The sequence below is a fragment of the Miniopterus schreibersii genome (genome assembly GCF_964146895.1).
Source record: "Miniopterus schreibersii genome assembly, chromosome: 3".
Lineage (NCBI taxonomy): Eukaryota > Metazoa > Chordata > Mammalia > Chiroptera > Miniopteridae > Miniopterus > Miniopterus schreibersii.
This window is the reverse complement of record NC_138103.1, coordinates 76,007,927-76,029,491: the sequence shown is the minus strand read 5'-3', so window position 1 is coordinate 76,029,491 and position 21,565 is coordinate 76,007,927. Positions and strand designations below refer to the sequence as shown.

Below are 21,565 nucleotides of genomic sequence, written 5' to 3'. Positions count from 1 at the left end.
AACTGAAATGCAGATATCACAGAAAGTGCTCTGGTTAAGATCAATTTAATCATAATATTTCACTGTGTAATATATATTTATATTTACTTATGTAACATATCATGTAATAATATAAGAATATTATACTCCCTAATGCCCAGACAGGTGGAGTTTTTAATTATATATAATTATTTATATATAATTATATATAATTATATATAACTCTTAGGAAATGGCTGCTGAGTTCCAGACGCAGTGCTAGGACTTGGGCAGCATGCTGAGGTCCCTGGCTGTACAAGAATCTACTCTTCCAGAAAAGAAAGACTAGTGAAAGCACGCCTGCAATTCAGTGATATAACAGCTACGACGGAGGGGGGCACAGGACGCCGGTGCGACAGAGAAGGCCTGGTTCCAAGGGGCAAGGAGGACAAGGAGCGCATCCCCCAGGAGGAGACAGCCAGCCCGAGCCGAGACATAAACGAAGAGAGCAGGTTAAGCAGGGGGAGCGGGCTGCACGGTAGAGAGGTCTGAGGGCAGAAGGAGATTGTGGTGCAGACAGGAGGCCCTGCTCCAGAGCCTGCAGACGGCCGCAAGACTGAAACTCTCGGCGGGGAGAAGGCAGCTGCAGAGAGCTGCAGGGGAGGTGCCAAAGGGGGAGTCTGGAAGGATGAGCAGGAGCCGGGGAAGAAAAGGGTCTTGTTTGCAAAGGTGATATGTTGAGAATGTATCTGGAACAGGTTCTAAAAAGCTATTTATGTTTCAAAAGTAGGCGAGTGAGCAATCAGATTTGCATTTAAGGAGATCACCCTGGTTGCAAGGTGGAACACACGTTGGTGGGGTGAGGCGCAAAGGTGGTTGGAGACTAGGAGTAGGGAGGTAAGTTAGGAGGCAGAGGTGATGAGATCACAATTTAAAAGACTATCTGTGATACCCAAACACTTGTGTCTGCACAAAGACCTGCACACAGATGTTTATAGCAGCTTTATTCATAAATGCCCAAACTGGGGTGCAACTAGGATGATGGTCAGTAGCTGCATGGACATGTAGACTGTGATACATCTAGGCGATGAACTATTCGTCACTGCTAAAGGAAATGAGCTATCAAGTCATGAAAAGACTGGAGGAGCCTTAAATGTATCTTACTTAGTGAACAAAATCAATCTGAAAAGGCTACACATGATATGATTCCAATTATATGGCATTTTATAGAAGGCAAATTTATTGAGACAGCAAAAAGGTCAGTGGCTTCCTGGGTTTAGGGGAAAGAAAGGGATACAGAGGCACTGCATCAGAGATTTTCGTGGCACTGAAACTACTTTGTGTGATACCATAATGGTAGAGCCATGCCATCATACATCTGTCCAAACCCACAGAACGTACAGCACCAAGAGTTAGCCCTGACGTAAACTATGAGCTCTGGGGGAGCAGGACACGCCAGTCAGCGTAGGTTCATCAGCTGTAACCACCTCGGGGGGCGCTGATGGGGAGGCAGACGCTGTGCCCCGGCGGGGGCAGGGGAGCTATGGGAAATCTCAGTACTTTCTGCTCTGTTTTGCTGTGCACCTGAAACTGCTCTATAAAAATAAAATAAGTCAAGGGAGACAAGGAGGGAGATAATGTGTGAGATGCTGAGAAGGCAGAAGTGAAAGAACGGGGGGATGACTGGGTAGAGAGTGTAGGGAGGAGCTGAGGGTGGTGGCCAGGTTTCTGACCTGGGTGACTAGGAGGACGGTGCCACCCTTCCCAAGCCAGGTAACACGGAAGGTAGTAGGAGCCCGGGGCAAGGCAATCTAGGAAGAGGTAAGTGTTACAGGAAATACCGAACCTCCTTAAGACATAAATTTATTACATGTAGAAACTGTTTTCTAGTTCTAAATCTACTGCCCTAGAAAAAAAAAAAAAAAAAAGGAATAAAATGTCAAGTCAAGTGATTTGGTGATTTGGGCATCGAGTGGGAAACTAGGGATTCCTTAGTTGGGATCCTGATCGCCATATATTAATAATTTTCTCTATTTGTACTTTCCTATCTCTTAAATGGAATAGACATTTCCTAGGAGTTTCATAACAATAAGTTTGTATTATGCAAAAAATATTTAAATTAAAATGGTCCCTGTGGTTAATAATTATAAAAATAAATTCACTTTAATTTCCACCTGCCACAAAATAATCTGCCCCATTATCATATGGTCACAGCTTGTACACACACAAGAATGGCACTAAATGTCAATTAAAGGAATAGTTTTCTTTTTAAGTGTTAAAGTGATTCTTGGCAGGTAGTTTAACACAAGTCTTTTTATCTCAAATTCACATTCCTAAATATAAAGACAGTTTCAGTAGTATCTGTGTTTCATTTCTAAACTTGTGAATTCTGCCTATTTTTCAGTGGTCAAACTAGCATCACAATAATTACTTCTAATTTATATTCATAAAATGTTCCTAATGGTTTCACTGATCAAATAGTTAACATAATTTCAATTTCTAGAAATCAACATTTATAAACTGCATGCCCCCCAAAGTATTCTTTTTAAATGATTTCTTCTCAATTTTATTCATATTTTACTAAATATATAGAAAAAAGACAAACCTTAAAAAATATAATTTTTTTTTTTTTACTTCAGGAAACATATGGTGTAAATGCTTAAGGAAATGTGAGTCATGTTTTTGATGAGGCAACTACTGAAAGATCAGCTCCTTCTGCTACGGTATAAATAGCATGATAAGCCCTATCGAAGGTCAGAAATCTAATTTTAAAATATATATTTTAAGAGTTTTATTTTAGCCATCTTGCCATATATTAGAAATGGGTTCTGTCCAGTGACCAACTGAGTTTCTAGTGCACTCGCTGTTCATTTTTTCAAGCAAGAGAGATGAAAAGCCTCATTTCATTATTTTTTGACTCAAAGATCCATGAGCTATTGCAGTGCCAAAAAAGAAACAATCTCCTCTACCCATTCTCTGCCCTCCTCCCCCGAGAAAAATCCTTTCACCTCCCAAACAACTTCTAAAAATACATTTTTATTTTATGTTAACTGCTCTTTTGAAGCTTGTAGATGTTTCTGAAGGATCAGGTTGCCAGTGTTACTTATTTCCAAATTCCCATCTGGCTCTCAAAGGATGCTTCCCTCCTCTTCCCAAATGAACACCTCAGAAAGTTGTAATGGATTTGGCAACATGACATGGGTGATGCCATTTATGAAGCAGCACCTGGCATCTGCACCATCTCTCCCCGACTGTGAGCTTCCTGCCCAGTGTGTGCTTGGTAAGTGGAATGGATTAACCAACTGCCCCAGGAGGGCGGGGGACTGACTGACAGGTGAAGTTCAGGCCATTTGGGTATTCCTTGCAATTGAGCCCTGTGGCAAAAATGGAATTTCACTCCCCTGCTTTCCTACTCTCAGAATTACAAGGCCTGCCCACTGGGTAGTCATGAGACAAACCTGCAGAGGCCTGGTATGCCCATCCCCCGTGTCTGAACCTGGACTGGCTTCCAGTGACTGGTCCTCACCTTCCTGTAGCTCATGTGCAGCTAATTCCCGATCTTGCCTTTCTACCTGTCAAACATCTGGAGCACCAAATTTTTAATTGACTTAGAAGAGAACTGCGCTCAGACACAAATAGGTTTTCAATTAATGATTGCTATAAGAGAAATACATATTTATTGTGGAGAATATTAGAAATAAGGAAAAAGACAAGGAATCTCTAAATCATTCACAATTTCCCACCCAGAAAGAGCTAACATCCATAAATCCCCACCAGACCCATGGCTAACTGATGGGTGTATTTGCTTCTGATCTTTAAAATAGGTATATATGTTTCTAAAAAAATGGGTGCCAAGTAATATAAACACACACTCTTATATTTCACTCTTAATATATTGTTGTAAGTGGTTTTCTATATTTCAATATTTCAAATACCCTTTTTTCTTTTAATACTTTAAAAAATACTTTTAAATACTTTTTTTAAAAGTTTCAATTCCTTTGGAACTTCTTTTTGTAAATTTTATTTTTCAATTACAGTTTACATTCAATATTATTTTGTTTTAGTTTCAGGTGTACAGTGGTTAGATAAATATACTTTACAAAGTGTTCCCCACAGTATTTCCATTATCCACCTTGCACCATACATAGTTATTACAATATTATTGACTAATTCTCTATGCTGTACTTTAGGTCCTAAAAGCAGGTACTTCGCATAGTATTGTATGCACGAGTCATTAAACCCAGCAATGGCCTCTCTGTTTTCTAAGGATGGAGCCCACTTTTCCTAGCTTGACCTGCACGTTCTGGTCTGGTCACCACTCCAGCCTTATCTTCAGACACTGAAAATTGCCATGCTTTCATTTAGACTCCTTTCATGTATCTGGTTCTTTCTGCTTAAAATATCCTTCCCTGTGGTAGGCGCAGTTTTAAGATGGTCCCCAAGATTTCCATGTCTGCATACACATACCCTACATAATCCCCTTCTCTTAAATGAAGACCTCACCTATGAGCATGAAATACCATTCCCATAATTAGGTTACAGTATTTGGAGAAAGTAAAGGGATTTTTCTGATGAAATTAAGGGTCCTTAATCAGTTTATTTTTGAGTTAATCAAAAGGGTGATTATCTTAGGTGGACCTGACTGAATCAGGAGGAAGTTCTTAAAAGAGGAAGCAGGGCCCTTTCTGAAGAGAGACATTCTCCTGCTAGTATTAAAGAAGTCAGCTGCCACGTTGTAGAAAGGGCTGTGAGGGGGAAAGAAACTGCAGGTGGCCTCTAGCACCTGAGAGCAGCCCCCTGCTGACAACCAGCCAAAAGCAGGAACCTCAGTCCTAAAACCAAAAGGAGCTCAATTCTGCCAACAACGTGAAGGAGCTTGAAACAAGATCCCAGGCCCAGAAATGAAGGCACCCTGGTCACCACCTGCCTATAGCCTCACGAGATCCTACACACAGAAGCCAGTTAAGACTGGACCAGACTCCTGACCCAGGAAAACTGTGAGATCGTGAATCTTGTTTATGAGTCACTGAGTCTGTGGCAATAAGAAACAAATGTATCCCTTTTTCTCTTCCTTTGGCAACTTCCACTTATCTTTCAGGTCTGAGATTTGAGGTCCCTTCCTTCAAGGAGCCTCCCCTGCCCCTTCTATTTATTGTTCGGACTCCTTTTTGCTTCCCACGTCAACAGCAATCACAAGCGGAGTTGAAATTGCTCTCTTTCTCATCTGCATGTCCCTAACGCAATAAGCCAGTCTGATTGCTGATGTTCAGAGAGGCCATGATGTATTTATTTGATGGCCAAAATATATAGGGACATCTGAGGAAAAGCAACATACGTGAACCACATGCAAACTTGAATTTTAACAGATTTACCAACACATGATGTCGTTTGAACCAATATGCATCGATTTGACCATAACGTATAATATTTAACGTATTATCTAAAAATGGACACACATCAAAATGACTCAGAAAAACTCACTGATGCAAATTTCACTGAATAATTCATGCGTGCATTTGCTGTGTAGTTACAGAACCTGAATCTATATACAATTTGTTACAGAGCTTTGTCGGTTTTATGTAAAAATCAGTTAGAGTTAATAAAAATTGCATATTTATGGTAATTTCTCATGTATTGATCACCTCTGAAGAAAACAGCTTTTTTCACTGGGTTTCAAAGCCAGGCTAGCAGACAGTATCCCAGAAGCAGTTCTGTGCTGGGGTCATGGAGTGACTCATCTGTGAGATTACAGGAGGTGAACACGCTCTAAATGCTAATTATATCAAGCTGAAATCCTTCCAGTTACTGGGAATAATAGGTATGGGATATTTTAACTCCATCTTAAAGAGAGGGGTTAAAATAATAATGCATCCAAAACAATATAAAGGGCCAGTGATCCCTGCCTTTTTAGGATGACTGTGAAAGAAAAAACCCTCTTTCTGTTTTATGCAAAAGTGTGCACTTATCTACCTTATCTACTGTCACACCTGATCTAATGCTGGACACTCACTGAAAAAGGTCAGTGTTGATTGGCTTTTGATAAGGACAACATTTTGCATCTTCGGCATTGCTGGACTGGTGAGTTAGGATTATTTCCTAAGGCCCATCAGTTTCCTCTAAGTGGATCTGTCAAGCCAAAGAGCTGTCAGATCCAGAAAGTATTCAGTAATTCTCATGAGAATTATTGAATATTTCCTCCATCCCAGGTTTCCTCCCTCCATCCCAGGTTTCTAAGAATCACCTGGGACGCTTCTCTAGTGTTCAGATGCCCAGGTCCTTCCCCCAGAAGTTCTGATTCCCTTAGGTCTGAGGTGAAGGCCTGCAGATATGTACGAAACAAGCCTCAGAGATGATTACAATACAGGTGGTTTAACGCTCACACTTCCAGAATTCTTGAGTAGATCACGAAGATATTTGTCATCATTGCTTCTCAAAGGACTTGCACCAAAGACCAGAAGGTGTTCGCTTGGTGTTCTCTGCCCTGTATGAAAACAACCCTCTGACGTGTATGGAGGTCCCTTTTTCTGGTAAAATCCCTGATCCAGATGAAGGTAGAAAACTCAGACACCTTAGGAGTTCAGCGGGGATCCAGAAGCAATCAGGTAAGGAGTCCACGGAAATGGAGAGAGTGAGCACTAAGGCAATGCCACTGCTCAGAGCGCAGCAGTCTTGGCGGGGGGGACATGAGCCGAGTGCTGCCAGATTGGCTGTTTTCAAGAGAAACAGAAAATCTGATTTTTAGGGAAGTTTCTCTGATTTTTTTTTTAAACATTGGATTTTAAAAATAAAATCCATTATTGGGCTAAGAGGCCCTAGTTTTCAGCCTCTGCCTTCATCCATCAGGAAAGTTCTCCATAATAAACAACCGTGGACGGTGGTGATGACAAGCGAACATGAACAGGAGCTTCGTAGGCAAGAAACAGGAAGGAAAACCCATCCAGGGGATGCTCCTCAAGGAAAGACAATTGAGAAGGTGTTGCCTTTTCACCCAGAGCACAGCCTTGTGAGGAGGAGGAGTTTTCTAGTGTCTAGAACATGAGAACTCTCAAAATTGGATTTCTCCTTCCCCCTCCCCACCTCGTCTTTCCCCTGTTCTAGCAGAAAAGGTTTTCAGATCTTCATCCCCAGAGTATCCCACACTTAATCACCAGCAATCCTCTGGAGTAGAAAAACTCAAGGCTGGATCTATACTATACTAAGATGCTACAGAGTAAAGCAGATTTCTGCACCTGCCTGGGACTCAGCCCCGTTCCAGAGGCTGGCCTGTAGCTGATGTCATCTTGGGCTTGGGGGTGCTAGGGGTGAAGTGCACGGGGAAGGGGACAGTGAGCGCCTTCCGGTGAGGCTGGGTGTCAGGCTAGGAGCTGTGCCTGAGCGCTAGCAGAAACTGCCCGTGTTGTTGCCAGTTAAGTTCTTCATGGGCCACGGTATCTCTCAGAAATGTTGGAAACCATCTAAACTTCCCAAACCTCCAACTTTATTTTTTCCCTAAAGTGTCAGTTTCTTCCAAACACATGCTCTGTGTTTGGAGAAAATCCTGGAGAGCACAGATAATTCCTAAATCAGGCAAACAACCAGGAAAGCCTCTATAATCTGAGCCCAATAACTCCATATGGCAAATTTGACAGAAGTCTGCTCCGAAAGTCCCTCCTGAAAGCGTTGGCTTGTGCCAACTTATACGAAAATCAAGGCAGTGCCAGTTTCTCTGCCCCAAAACCACCAAGATCAAATCATATTTTGAGCTGCTCAGCATTGTTTCTTAGGGCAAATACCAGAAGTACAAAAATATATCTCCTGTGTGGGACAGGAAGGTTCAAGTATTTTATTATAAACCTCTTATTTTATAATGTAAAATTAGGATCTTCATAATGATTGCAACAGGATGTTTTAAGATCCACTGGTGAACATCATAAAGAGTGATTACCCAGAGGAAATCCAGGCTTAACTGAACTGTGAACGTGTCTGCAATGATAAAATCTGGTTGGTTTAATCCCTAAAGATATTTCCTCTTTTAAAGCCTTTATTTAAAATAATAATAATAAAGAGACACTGGTCATCTAATTACACAAAGAAAAAACCTTCAGTGGTAGATTATTGCTTTGGGATGTTCAATAGGTTAAATTAACTAATGCTTGTTTTTAATTTCACTTATTGTCATTTCAAGTGAAGTTAGTGTTTAAAGAAATTAATGTAATGACAGAAGGTGTTATGAAAACCTACCTGTTACATTGTATCCACAGCACTCTTGTTGTTTGAGGCTAGAATCTGCTTTGTATTTAAGATTGCTAGTTTCATTAAAATCCATTATATTAGGTAGGCCGACATTCAATTAAGATAAACACATAGATACAAACATTAGAATATGTCTTTTTTATGTAAAGTTTTAACATCCACTAAAAACAATGTTCACAAATAATTTTTACTGGCATAGGAAAGTATACTTCTAATGCTTAATGTTAAGTGCAGATCGCTAAACTCTAATTACATATACCATATGATCCCATTTTTTTAAAAAAAGAGTGTGCATAGAAAAAATGGAAAATATATCCCCGTGTTAATAGTAAATAACCTTTAATGATGGGATTAAGAGTCAATAAAGCAAATCGAAACCAAGTGGTACTACTTCGCATCCGTTAGAATAGGTGCCATAAAAATATTTAAAAATAATGGATGAATACAAATATCATCTCTAAAGCAGAAAACACATAACTGTTTAGAATCTAAAATGTATTTAATTCATATCATTTGACAGAAGGCAGATGAGAGGAGTAAGAAAAAATAAATGTCTCATTAATGTAAACTTATAATAAACGGTCTTCTGGAAAACTACAAAAATTACAGATTGTGTTTTCAAGAAACAGACCTATATTTAATAGACATTATCTCTGGAGTATTGGATGGTACGGACTAGGGGATCAACACTTTTGTTTCATACTGTTAATGTAGGCGGCTAGGAGCTAACAAGAGAGAAGGGAGCTAGACTGGCTGAGCCTGACTGAGTCTAGAAGTTTTAATCAGGCTTAAGAGTTACGGCTTCAGACAAGACACCCCAGGGAGAGCCGAATCCCAGGCAAGGGGATTAACGTCTACAACCCCAAACCCCTACTGCCACCTCCCCCACAGGGAGGAAGGACAGGCCTTTCAATTTCCCCATCAGCCTCCCCAGGGAACCGCCTGTCTGGTCCCCAAAGATTTGGGGGGGGGGGGCGGCGACGCACCGATAAAGGGGAAATTCCTCTGCTGGGTGCATGCACAGTAGGAGCCAAGCTGGCGACCACAGAAGGGAGGTATCTAGCCTGGGAAACGGGTCCAATTGTACGAAGGGATGAAATCCCAGAAGATCTGGGAAAGAGACCGGGTGGGGGGAAGGCTCCAGACAAGCCCACTAAGAGCCAGGAAAGAGGTCGGTTGGAAAGAAGGCGCACCCCTCCCCAAGCCTGAGGAAGTACAATCAAAGCTTAGCAAAGGCCCCTCCTGGCATCACTTGATTGCCCCTTGGGCAGCTGGCAGGCGCAGTCTGTCCGCAGCCGCTGCAGGGGCGCAGCTCCGGCCTCCAGGCCGGGGCGCAGCGGGGGCGCAGCCGGGGCGCAGCGGGGACCCAGAGACCACGGGACGCTGGAGCCCAGGGTGGCGCAGCTCCGGTCGCATCCCGACCCTCCCAATGGGCACCTACGCTCAGCAGGCGCAGGACCTACCCACAGGGACACGGAGCTGAGCCACCGGGTCGTGGGTGCGACGCGGGGCCCGGAGACAGTCCTTTGCGTTCGTTCCCGCGCCATAAACCGTAACCACTACCCGCCGCCCTCCCACGCGCCGGTCCCCTCGTGGCTCCGTGGAAGAGCCCCGTTTCCACCGGCCACAGTACAAATGTAAGCCACTGAGGCAGGCCTTTGATAATAAAAAGAAACATTTCTGAACTACTTAAACACTGAAGAGACATGGAGTTTAATTCCGGTAAAATACAAATAAGTTGTAGAGAAAAGTTCATGTAGGAAAGTGCTCATTAAGCTCGTAGTTTGTATGCACCGGCTGCCAGAAAGCAGGAGTGTCACCCACAAGCTGCACTCATCTCTCTTATTTATATTAACTTACCTGCTTTAGATGATCTAAAGATGAGCTTCAGCCTGATTTTCTAAATGTCAAATTTCTTGAATTACAACCATGGGGTTTTGCCAGTGCTAAGGAAAACGGAAATGAATGTGCGTTTCAATTTTCTGTGAGCACTCTAAACCTCATAGAGTACAGACAAATGAGAGTTCCCAAAGGGTCTTTGAAGCATCGTGGTTTTTGTTAAGTATATCAACATTTTCCTCTCTTGAGTTCTGCCTTTGAAGTTGGGCTTGTAGATGGTTACCCCAGACAGCCAAGATTATTTAAGTATTCAGGATATTTGCTTCTGGATTTCTGTGGATTCCATTTTCAAAGTTAGTTCTCTAAAACTCTAAATCTGGACCTTGTTTTGAAGTATTATATGAGAGTAGAGTCTAACTTTTGTCTCAGCGATGTTTTAAAGAAGTAAATGTGTTACAGAATTAATACACAGTCATCATAGATAAGAGACAACTTTCTAAAATGCCAACTATAATGCCAGTTACTAACATTTTACCGCACCTCTCCCATTCACTCTCCCTCCCACTCAATCTCTCTTCCTCGCTGTCTTATTTCAGGCACCTCTTTGTATGTGTGTATGCGTGTGGGAGGGTGGTTGCCACGTATGCCAACCAGCAAACGCAGCATTTTTACATGTTCACGTAATTAATCACCAAAGTTGACTCGTGAAGCAGAAATTATTCCCCCTACTTCAAAGACACTGAAAGAGGGACCTGGAGAGACGAGGGTACTGGAGACAGCGGGGGTCAGTGCCTGGCAAATGGGCACGTGTGCATGAGGCCTGGCAATGCTAAGGTGCAGATTCTTCCTCAGTAAGTCTAGGAGGCGCCCAGGATCCCCCCTTCCAACCGCCTCCAGGTGACGCTGAGGCTGATTCTGAGGGTCCATGGATCACACTTTCAGTAGTAAGAACAAAGATGACAACTAAACAGGGGCACGTGAGCTACAGCTAGGTCTTTAGACGCCTGTTTCTTTCCACTCTTCTGAGCTTCCTCTAGCTGCTGTGGGCACACACCTGTGCTTGTCCTTCTAGAAAGAAAGGTTGTCTTTCAGGTTGTCCCAACCTGAAAGAAATTCCAGTTTCTCAAGCGCCACCTCTGTTTACAAGGATAACAGAGTAACAAATACTTTAAAAATCTGAAAGTGAAACTGAGTGATGAAAAGAAAACCAGAAGAGAAACAACAAAGGGCTCATACCACATACAAAGCTCCAAGCACACTTTCTGAGGAGGCTTATGGAAGTCCCACCAGGGAAACTGATTCTTACAGAAGACCAGAGAATTGCCTTCCAAAGAAAACCCAGAGGGGCTGAAATCTTCCATCCGTATTTCAGAACCTACCCATTCTATAAATACAGAACATTCACAATTATTTCTCAGATCGATGCCTATTGTGGATGTCTTTGAAACAAGAACATTCTATTCCTATAATCTTACATCCGACGTATTCTTAGGAGACAGGAAGAAGAAATTATCAGCATTCAGTATGAGACTAGCAGTTTTTAACAGCAAGTCTGGAAAGGAAGGGCATTTGTTTCAAACAAATACATCTTTTTTAGTCACGCAATTATGGTATCTACAAAAGACTTAATTTGAACTTGACAAAAGTAATTATTTTAAACTGTGAGTCAAGTGTTCTAGGCCACTGCCCTCAGAATGAACAAGAGTTGCCTATGATTCAGGCCATTTTTTTCTGGTTTGCTCACTAAACTATGACAACTGCAGGACATGTCATAGCTTAGGACTGAAGGATCAGGTGAGAATTATCCTTCCACCTCCAATATGAGGCCGAAACCCAGTGAGAAAACGTGACTGAACACAGGGCTCATAATTCCAGTTTAATACCACTGTTTCCTGGTAATATGTGAGAATCACATCATTTTTAGCTGAAACTTTAGAGATTAACTCACCCCCTGCTCTTGACAATGACTTTATTCTTGTTTTTGCTTATCAAAAGTGGAAGATAATGAATGATATTTTTTGTTTGGCATTGGAACTCTACACACAGATATGTCTTTGCTCTTACAGTTTTCTGAGCCATTATGAAGGTCGTATATATAATACCGGTGAGGAAAAGACTGTCTGCGAGATAATTCTTTTAGCAGAAGAAAAATAAAGTCAGCATTAAATGTCATATTAATGTGGGGGAAGAAAAGTATTTCTGTAGGAGCCTGTTGCTCCCATCGAGTGAGACAGTTGAAGCATAACTCTCCCAAACATCAGTGAGAGCCTAAGCCTTGCCGTGGTGAGTCCTTGAAAGACCATCCCCTGAACAGTGGAGAACACGGTCATAGTAGCGGCAGGTAATTTTGTAATAACCTCACTCCATTACTGATGTGGCACTGGATAAATACCCCGAGACCTTTTCCTCTCTTCATGGGATTTCATATTTAATTTGCATAATGTGCCTAAGAAGAAAAATAATAGATCTGTCTGAAATTTCAACTGAAGTAAATCATGGGGGGAAATGCAGAAGCAGGCATCTCCCTAAAGATATACTATAATACAGGGGAAATCAAACTTCTATTTAAAAGAATCTTGACTATCTAGCCTTCTTATAAAAGTATTCTTCAAAAAAAAGCCTATTTCAAAGAAAATGGGTCTTCATAAGATTTCTTTTTTACAACTCCCCCAGTTGGTAAAAGGTAGGTGTATTTCATTTAATGTAACAGCTCTTGAGCATCACAGATTGGGAAATACGAGGAATTCTTACCTAAAGGTAAGAATTTCTCCTGTATAAGAATCATGGTTTCCCAGATAATCTCCTTGTCACCTGTCATATTCTAAAACTTATTCCAGAATTCAGAATCAAGAAATACCCAGCAAGGGTGCTAAGTCGGTGACCACCTGAGAGCCGACAGAAACTAGGTTGCCTTTAGAATGATTGCTGAGGATGCCCTCATGGCTTCGGTCTCTCTGAACTTACACATCATGTATCTGCCTAGAGTAGGGACCCTCTGCACCCTGCCTGCTATAAAGAACAATAATTTGTTGTTATTGTTGTGTTTCCTTGGAAATCACATTTGTTTCTTTATCTGGCTTTGGGGTGATTTACTGGGGCCTTCCTAACTCCAGAAGAGTTATTCTTTATTCTGTTTTTAACAATTCTAGTTCCCAACATACATCAAAGGCTGTTATAGTTTAATGATATATGAAAAAGAATATGTGAATTTTCTTCAATTCAAACTTCATCTCTGAATATGAGAGGGATTATAAATAAATTATGACTAAAAGCTACCAGGTTTATCTCCCTGATGAGCAAGTCCATTTCTGAATCAATATTTATTTTTGAGAACTATTGACTACTAACAAGGACTAGTAATATTTCAAAAGATGGAACTCTTGAAGCCATTTCTCCATGGGTTTGATGTACCCATAAATCTATCAGCCAGTCTGTTTCTAAGACTCCTTAAACTTGTGCTAAGGGGCATGGGTGGGGAAGATCTATAAGCATCAAAATGAACCTCCTAACTAGTTACCCCAAAGATGAGAATTTTAAAAAGATGAAGGAAGGGAGGAAGGAAGGAAGGTTTCTATTTGGAACTCTTTTTCCATACAAAAACAAATATTTCAATGATTCTGAGTTGCATTTTGGCCCATGATAAGAAACACATACATTTCATAGATAGATATTTGAGAGGTGAATGTTCTCCTTCTACATCTGCGAAGCTGCTAAGACTAACCTTGGGATTCCTTCTTGATGTTCTGAGTTGAACTCTGAACTATGATGTTTATTTGAAACAAAGGGACTGGAAAGCCTAGAATTTCCCTCTGTCTCACGTTCCTGTGGTAGCATGCATCATTTCCCCATCCTTGTATCTGCATTCTTTGCCATGTAACTTTGCTGTGACCTCCCAACAAGAATTGGAGAAACTTCACCACCCCTTAACTTTGCCTGCAGCCATAGGATGTCAGCAAATGTAGGGAAAGAGGCTTGAAAGAATGCTTGTATCTTAGCTTGTTTCCTTCTACCTTGACTATATCTATGCATTTACCCAGGAAAATTCCATGGTTCCAGGAGGAAGGTGAGAGAGAGATGGAACAGAGCCATCCCCTGCCTACACAGATGTTGAGTCTAGCTGACATTCGCAGAGCTAGGCACAAGTTCAACATAGATCAACTCAACACCAGCTGACCATCAGATTTGTTAGAAATAATAAATAATTGTTGTTTTAAGCCACAGTAATAGCTAACTGATAAACTCTCTTGCTGCCTTCATAGTGGGGAATCTAAGAAAATTGGTCAATTTTTCTATGGGTATCAGTCTCAGTGGGACATCACAGCTCTTTGCCAAAGCAAAGACTCACTCAGGTGAAACAATGAGAGGAAAGGGTGAATTTTTTTTTATAAGAGTCTTGATGAGGCACTAGTATATGCTGGCGAATATCAATGGAGACTCCAAAATAAATATTATACAAGTACTAAAGCTATATTGAAACATATGCTTTGATAGTAAGAAATAATTGTTACAAAGTCATTAGTATTGTTACCTGTGAAGGCAACTGAAAACATGTATTGTTTAAACTGATACCATTACAATCTTTCGTAAGTGCCTGTCTTTCCCAAACAGGTAAGAAATGCATCATTTATTTCCTGGGGAGAACCAATTCAAGTAAAATTTCAGGCTAACAGATGCCAAACAAGAACCTATTTGTCAGTAATTGCCACCTAGATATTTTTTTTATAAAGACACGAGAGTTGACTCTCATTTCTCAGCTTTGCTTTTACTGCTTGCTAATGGACAGTTTTATGTTTGATGTTGAAGCAGGAAATGCAAGAATAAAGAGGGGGCATTTCTAATGGACACACTGCATCCATTCATACTATTTTTACCATCTCCACCCCCTTCTGTCTGACAAGGCCTCTGAAAGAAATCCCTGTTGAGAGGCATTCAAAAGTACAGTTAGTCCTCACTTAACACTGTCAATAGGTTCTTGGAAAGTATGACTTTAAGTGAAACAATGTATAATAAAACCAATTTTACCATAGGCTAATTGATATAAATGAATTAAGTTCAAACAGCATATTTCTGGTCACAAAACCATCAACAAACTTCTAAATAAAGACCCCAAACACTTCTAATATTAAACATTGAAATAAATGTGATCTATACACACATTTAAGAAAGATTAATAAAAGCAAGTAAGATAGTAGACACACCAATTCACCTAATGTGCACGCACGTCTTTGGGAGGTGGGAGGAAACTGAAGAAAACCCACTCTGATGGGGGAATGTGCACACTCTACACTCTACAGTGGCCCTGGCTGGGAAATGATTTTTTTCCTCATTGAATTTATAACAAAAGGACTCTAAATGAAACAACATGATTCTAGGGCTTGCTGTAATTCCAAGCACTTCGAATGATAGCAGGTGTTCTTGCTTTAGCAACTCTCCAAAGAAAAATACTAAGAGTAATTTTCTATATAAGGCAAGATTATTTTCTGATTTTTTGAAAGGATATGTAATAAAGTTTTTAAAACAGGATGATAAATAACCAGCTAAGTTTTACCAGATTTCATAAAAATAAATTGAAATCAACTTCTTTAATTTGTGCTAAAAGCATGAATTTTGTTTCCACTGCTGGATAACGCAGTGTGGTTAGCGATACCACGGTGAGACTCCACACAAGCGAGGCACTAATGGAGATGCCACTTGGAGCACAGGTGACCAAAGAGGATGACATACTGAGTCTGGCTGCAAGAGCTTATCGGGTTCAGTTTGGGTTCCTAGAAGACATGGATCAAGTTTCAGGCCTGATGGAGTTTACAAACTTGTCCTCTAAAAGTATGATGACTGCTGCTAAAGGTAGGCATGCGGAGATTATAGTTGGAGAGGCCAGAATCTTGAGCCCCACAGCATTTGGGAAAGACAGGATGTTTGATACGTTGAGTCATGGGTGGCTTCAACTTGATAGGCACAATGAAAGTAAGAAGACTAAAGGAGAAGCCAAGGAGATATTAGCGACAGTTACAGGGACTTGCAGAATAAGGGGGAGGCGGGCTGTGATGGTCTCAGTGAATTAGGGATAATGGGTCACATTTCAAAAAAAAAGAAGAGAGAAGGCTCTGGTAGTTTTTTACTGTGGGGACAGATAATTTATACAGAAGATGCATTAATGGGGATGAGTTTGGGGTCCATGGAGAGGGATTCTGTGAAGTAGACGAATGCATAAGCTTGAAAACTTGAGACATTGAAATGACTAACTGGTTACTGATTTGTCATCAAGCAAAGAATGCAATGAGATTTAATTAAGAACACTCTCTTCTTAACTGAGAAATTCTACCAGATGTAGGTAATCTTTACCTTTTTCCACATATACACACTCCACTGAGTTTTATTTTTAACTAAATGTGTTATATAATAAGGAACAATCATTTTACTTATTGAAGTTAACAGTTAATATTGTTAGTAATAATTAATATTTAACTTAGTGACATTTATGCTAATTGCTGAACAGACCATTCAAATGAATCACTTTTAAAGTATATAATTTCATAATAAAAATAGGTTTAAAACCTATATGACCATATTCTGATCAAAAACTGAAAATGAAATATGAGAATCACATTTAACTAGCTTTTAGTAACAAAGTAATGATAAGTGATACGTGTAAATATAATTGCTAGTAAAAGATAAACTCAGCGTCCTCTAAAGAACCCAAACTACAATCTTCTTTTTTATTCTAAACTTATTTTAAATTCAGAAAATAACCTATATTTAATTTAGCAATATTTTTAGTAGAAATTTTGGAATCAAGAAGTCCAATTCATTTTTTAACCTAGCAACAATTTACTGAGTTACCCTCTTTTTTTTCCTCTTTTTCTTTTAATAAAGCCTAAAGCAGACTTAGCTGGAAGAATTACCAAATCAGTTTATTGGTCAGTTAATAGATAAAAATGCTGAAATGCTAAGTAGATTTCTATTTCTCAGTATGGTTACTGAATCTCCCCCATTTCCCAAATTATCAGTTCAATTCACTAAATTAAATCAAACAACCATTCAAACCTATGGGGAAATAATCAGTTTGAGTGGCATTTCAATTGCATGGAGAAAGGGGGAGGGGAGGGGTAACTAAATGCTCCATTTTTCAGAACATCTGCCTTCTTGTTCTATGGCTAATGTTCTTTCTTCCTAGTCTCTGCTCTCCTCTCATAGTGTTGGGCACTGACTTCACCCTGTGAAAACATATGTTGCAAAGAGTTTTCCTTCTACCTCTGCATTGCGACTCCCCGGGGAAGATCCTTGTTAAAAATGCAGATTCTCAAACTCAGAGATGGAAAACTGTGAGTGTGGGGGTCTGAATCTGCATTTTAAAAAATGCTGTGAAAGCTTGGTGAAATCAGGGCTGTTTTCCTGCTGATCAGAGACTTAACCGAAATAAGAGAAGAGCTGGCAAAGGCCTGACTAGAGCCACCCTAGACAAACTAGTAAAGTAGTCCAGGCTTTGACTTTCACTCTCAGTTCATCTTAGAGTTTATTTAAAGCAGCGTGCTTGCCTGCTTGTGAGTTGGGGGGCCCTGAGTTTGTGGCTTCCCTTCTCACTGCCCAGAGGACCACTCGACCCTACAAGCAGCTGAACATAATGCCCACACTCCTGAATGCAATGCCCACCTGGCTATGCCTTGTTTCCCAGGACATTTCCAAGACTTTATGTCCCTACGTCATCAAAATAATTTCTGTTTTGTTGCTTTACTTTAGAGCCAATGTGTATAAGCTTTGACCAGCTAACAAATTTTAAGCCGTCAAGGGGTTCACTAAGTTTCAATGACATTTAACATTTTTATGCAGAAGTAATATTTGTTAAAATAGAATTGGAAAACTCAGAAAAAATGAAGGAAAAAAGTCTTACATAATCTGACTAGCCACGAGCACCCTCTGCTTATTCTGACTGCTATACTATGTATGCATTTATTTTCGACATGTTGTATGTGTCTGTGTCTGCAGCACAGGGTACTGTTTTAGCCCCCACCTCTGGAACCAGGCTGGCTGAATTTGAATCCTGGCTCTGCCACCTGGGGAAAATTACATGACCTCTCTATACTTCAGTCTTCACATCTGCAAAATGGGGATACTAATAAGACCTACTCATGAGGTAGTTATAAGCACAAATGTGGGCGCTTTTAGCCACGGCGTACACTGTGGTTCTCTAGGGTTGGCTGCCTGGATTTGATCTCAGCTCCACCTGAGTAGATTTATTACTGTGGAAAACTTTCTTGGCTTCTCTGTGCCTCTGTTTCCTTATCAGTAACCAAAGGAACTCATGGAGAAACACAAATAAAAGGTCAGATGATATGCTATTTTACAGCTTCTGTGTTGTTGGAACTGAAAAGAGCAAGGGAGAATTATGAACTAGTGATTTTAGACAAATTTGCCATGTCTGTTCTTAGGCTACCATCGTTTTCTCCACTATGATCAACTTCCATATTACTGTTTAATTACCTAAAAAAAATTTACTAAAAGTCTATTTTTCCCCTTAAGGAAAGAGAAGCTAAACTCCTATCAGGTTCTCAAGAGAATCCATGAACCAAGCACTGTTAAGAACTATTGTGCATTAGATGATCCCCTTGCTCCAAAATTCAATAATTTTAAGTCTTACATAACCTATTTTCAAAACCTATTCTGCTTTAATATTTCTGCTAAAATTATATCACACTTACTCCAAACAGGTGCACCCAATACAAAATTCCCTGAGACTTTAGTGCTTGGTCAGGTTCTGACACATGGACTGCCAGAGTTTGGAAAACTAACTTCAGAAGCTATTTCCTTTTACCAAAGCCAGATATAATGCTCTCTCTCTGTCATTTATCTATCTGAAAAATACTATATCATTTTGTTTTATTAAAATGTTTCTATTTTTCTAATTTAGGTCTAAAACAATATTTTAGAAGAAATTGTGTATGCGTTCAGTATAGAAAATATTCCCATGGCTCAAAGTTTTGTAAATCACTACTCCAAATATCACTAAATAACAGCTTTTAACTAAGGAGCCTGAAAGTCTTGGCTTCACTTTAATAAGCATAAGCTTGCCTCCACCAAGGCCAGTCAGTTCACCCAAACCACCAGTGGGCTAATTTATCGCTGTAGGCATTATATTCTGCACACTTCTTCTGTCTTCATCATTTAACTGGATTTACCCTCTAAGTATACATTTTATTTTGATAGTGACCTCTGTCCATTGATCTGAGCTCTGATGGGAACTGTAACAAACGTAAGGTATATTTTAGTTCCCTAAGTACCAAATTTTTTAGCATAGGTTCTTTTTTTTTTTTTTTTAACATAACATTCTGTGATAGTGTCGGCATTGTGTCTAGGGGGGCCTTTTGCCAGTCCTGGAAAATCTACATTATTTTAAAAATATCCCTCGGTGACACTGATGAAACCCAAAAGACCTGTAAGGATGAAAGCGATGATGCGGCTTAGAAACCCTGACTGGTCCCTGGAAGGGTGAGTCACTGGGCCGTGCTCCGCGTGCAGTGCTCAAGGGAACAGCACGCAGTATAGCGCATTCTTCTGCACTGGCAGGAGCTGGAATGAGCCAGAATATCCTCCTCTTAGAGGCTCTTCAGAAAGGATTTGCTTTCTGTCCAATAACCTCATGGTTCGAGCAGGGCAGCAGTGGGCTTCAGCGGGGCGTGTGCACGAACCTTCCTCAGATGTCTTAGATGAGCCATGCGCCAGAGGAGGCTAAGCAATGGGCAGCTGAGAGTCTGACATCGTACAGAGTTCAAAAACTTTAATCCAACCTGGTAGAAGCTTTAAAATGTTCAAATATGCGCACAAGTCCGAAACATGTCGTTTTGCAATTGAAATTGTAAAATGTGTGGCCATCCCCCCTCCCTTTGGTTGTAACGTGAATGTGAGAGAGACGTACTATAAATTGATTCTGACAAATGCTTTCATTTATTCATTTGAAAGAGAGAGAGAGGAAGAGGCTGAAGGGGGGGACGGAGAGAGAGAGAGAGAAGCATCGATTTGCCCTTGCACTTAGTTATGCATTCATCGGTTGCTTGTATGTGCCTGGCGGGGGGTATCGAAGCAGCAACCTCGGAGTATGGGAAAGACACTCTAACCAACTCGACCACAGTACCTGGCCAGGGCCATTCTGGCAAATGCTTTCAAACACCTGTCCAATCAGTCAACACTTTAAAGTAGTACCTTCCTAAATTAAACTGGTGCTACTTTATATTTCATTTTCCCTTCTGCCCTCTCCCAAGGATTCAGTGTTGGCTAATGATTGTCATGTAAAGGGCGTTTCAGTGTGCTTCGCACTCAGCCCTGCACATTTGCAGCGCGTGTGCCTGTGTCTACGAAAGCCCACAGACTGCCCTCTGAGCCTGCCGGTTATTCCTGGTGGTGCCATTTCCCTCCCAGCTCTACGGGAGTAACAAGCCCAACAGACTGGCAGAATGTTTCCCCTTGGATGCCTGCGGAGCGTGCCCTTTGGATAATGATTCCAGCCACGCCCTGCGGGGTTTGTTCCTTTGTGATGAGGGAAAGAGGTGGCCCTGCGGCGAGGATTTGCTGGTTCAGGCTGATAGGTGACCTCGCTCCCACTAGGCTCCCCGTGGACCCCACTCAGCGCTGAGCAGGCCGCTGGCAGGCTGCTGCGGAGGTCGGTGCCGGCCCAGCGGCCAACCTTGTCAGTGAATGGCAGCTCCCCTCCAGGTCACCTAACACCCCCTCCCTGGAGCAGGCTGGGCAAGAAAGGATAACCACCTTGTTATCAGGAAAGGCGGCGCCCCGAGGCTTTCCGTGAAATCGCCTGTTCTCTGCGCGTCCCCGGGGGCGAATTTGTGAGATCTCTGCAACACCAGGGTGAGTGCTCAAGGCCCGGAGCAGGTGGCCTTTAAAGCTTAAGTGAATGATTCACGTGGAAAACATTTCTTAGAATTCTTCAGTAATAAAACATAAAAGCAAGCTGAATTTAACTGGTAATGTGGATTTTCTCTTTAAAAAACTACCTTTAAATGACATAAATGGCAAATATATTTTGATTATTCTTGTATGTAGAGTAAATAATCACAATAATTTAAAGGCTCTGAGTGCAATTAAGGCTCTGGGGCTTAATCCTAGCTACAGTAAAACCTGCAGAGGTGCCGGGGTGCTCGGGGCCTTTGCTGCAGCTGCCGGGGAGTCGGGAGGACCTGGGCTCTCCTCCCCACACCAGCAGCTCCTCAAATCCCAAGGAAATGTCTAATGTTCTGACTGAAGCTTCATAAATCACTCTTGTGTTGAAACAGGGTGAATATATTACACCTACATTGTCACCTAAATTGTAATTTCTTTACATTTTTACGTGAACCCCACTATTTCACTTTTCCTACATCTGACTTTAGATGGTGGCCACTCCCTATGAGATAACTATGATAAACTATGACGCATCGGGCGCCCTCTCTCGCCCGCCTTCACGTGCCTTCTCTGCTTTGATTCCTCCACTGCACGGTGGGCTCTGCTCTCGTCACAGATGAGGAAACTGACCACCAGAGAAACAAAGGGA

At 41.2% G+C, this 21,565-nt stretch overlaps 1 protein-coding gene across 1 annotated transcript in view; it reads right to left on the bottom strand.

Annotated features, from left to right (window-relative positions):
- The window catches only part of PDE4D (phosphodiesterase 4D), a 1,110,805-nt gene that overhangs the window by 658,620 nt on the left and 430,620 nt on the right, over positions 1-21,565 (bottom strand). The gene's annotated exons all lie outside the window — the stretch shown is intronic.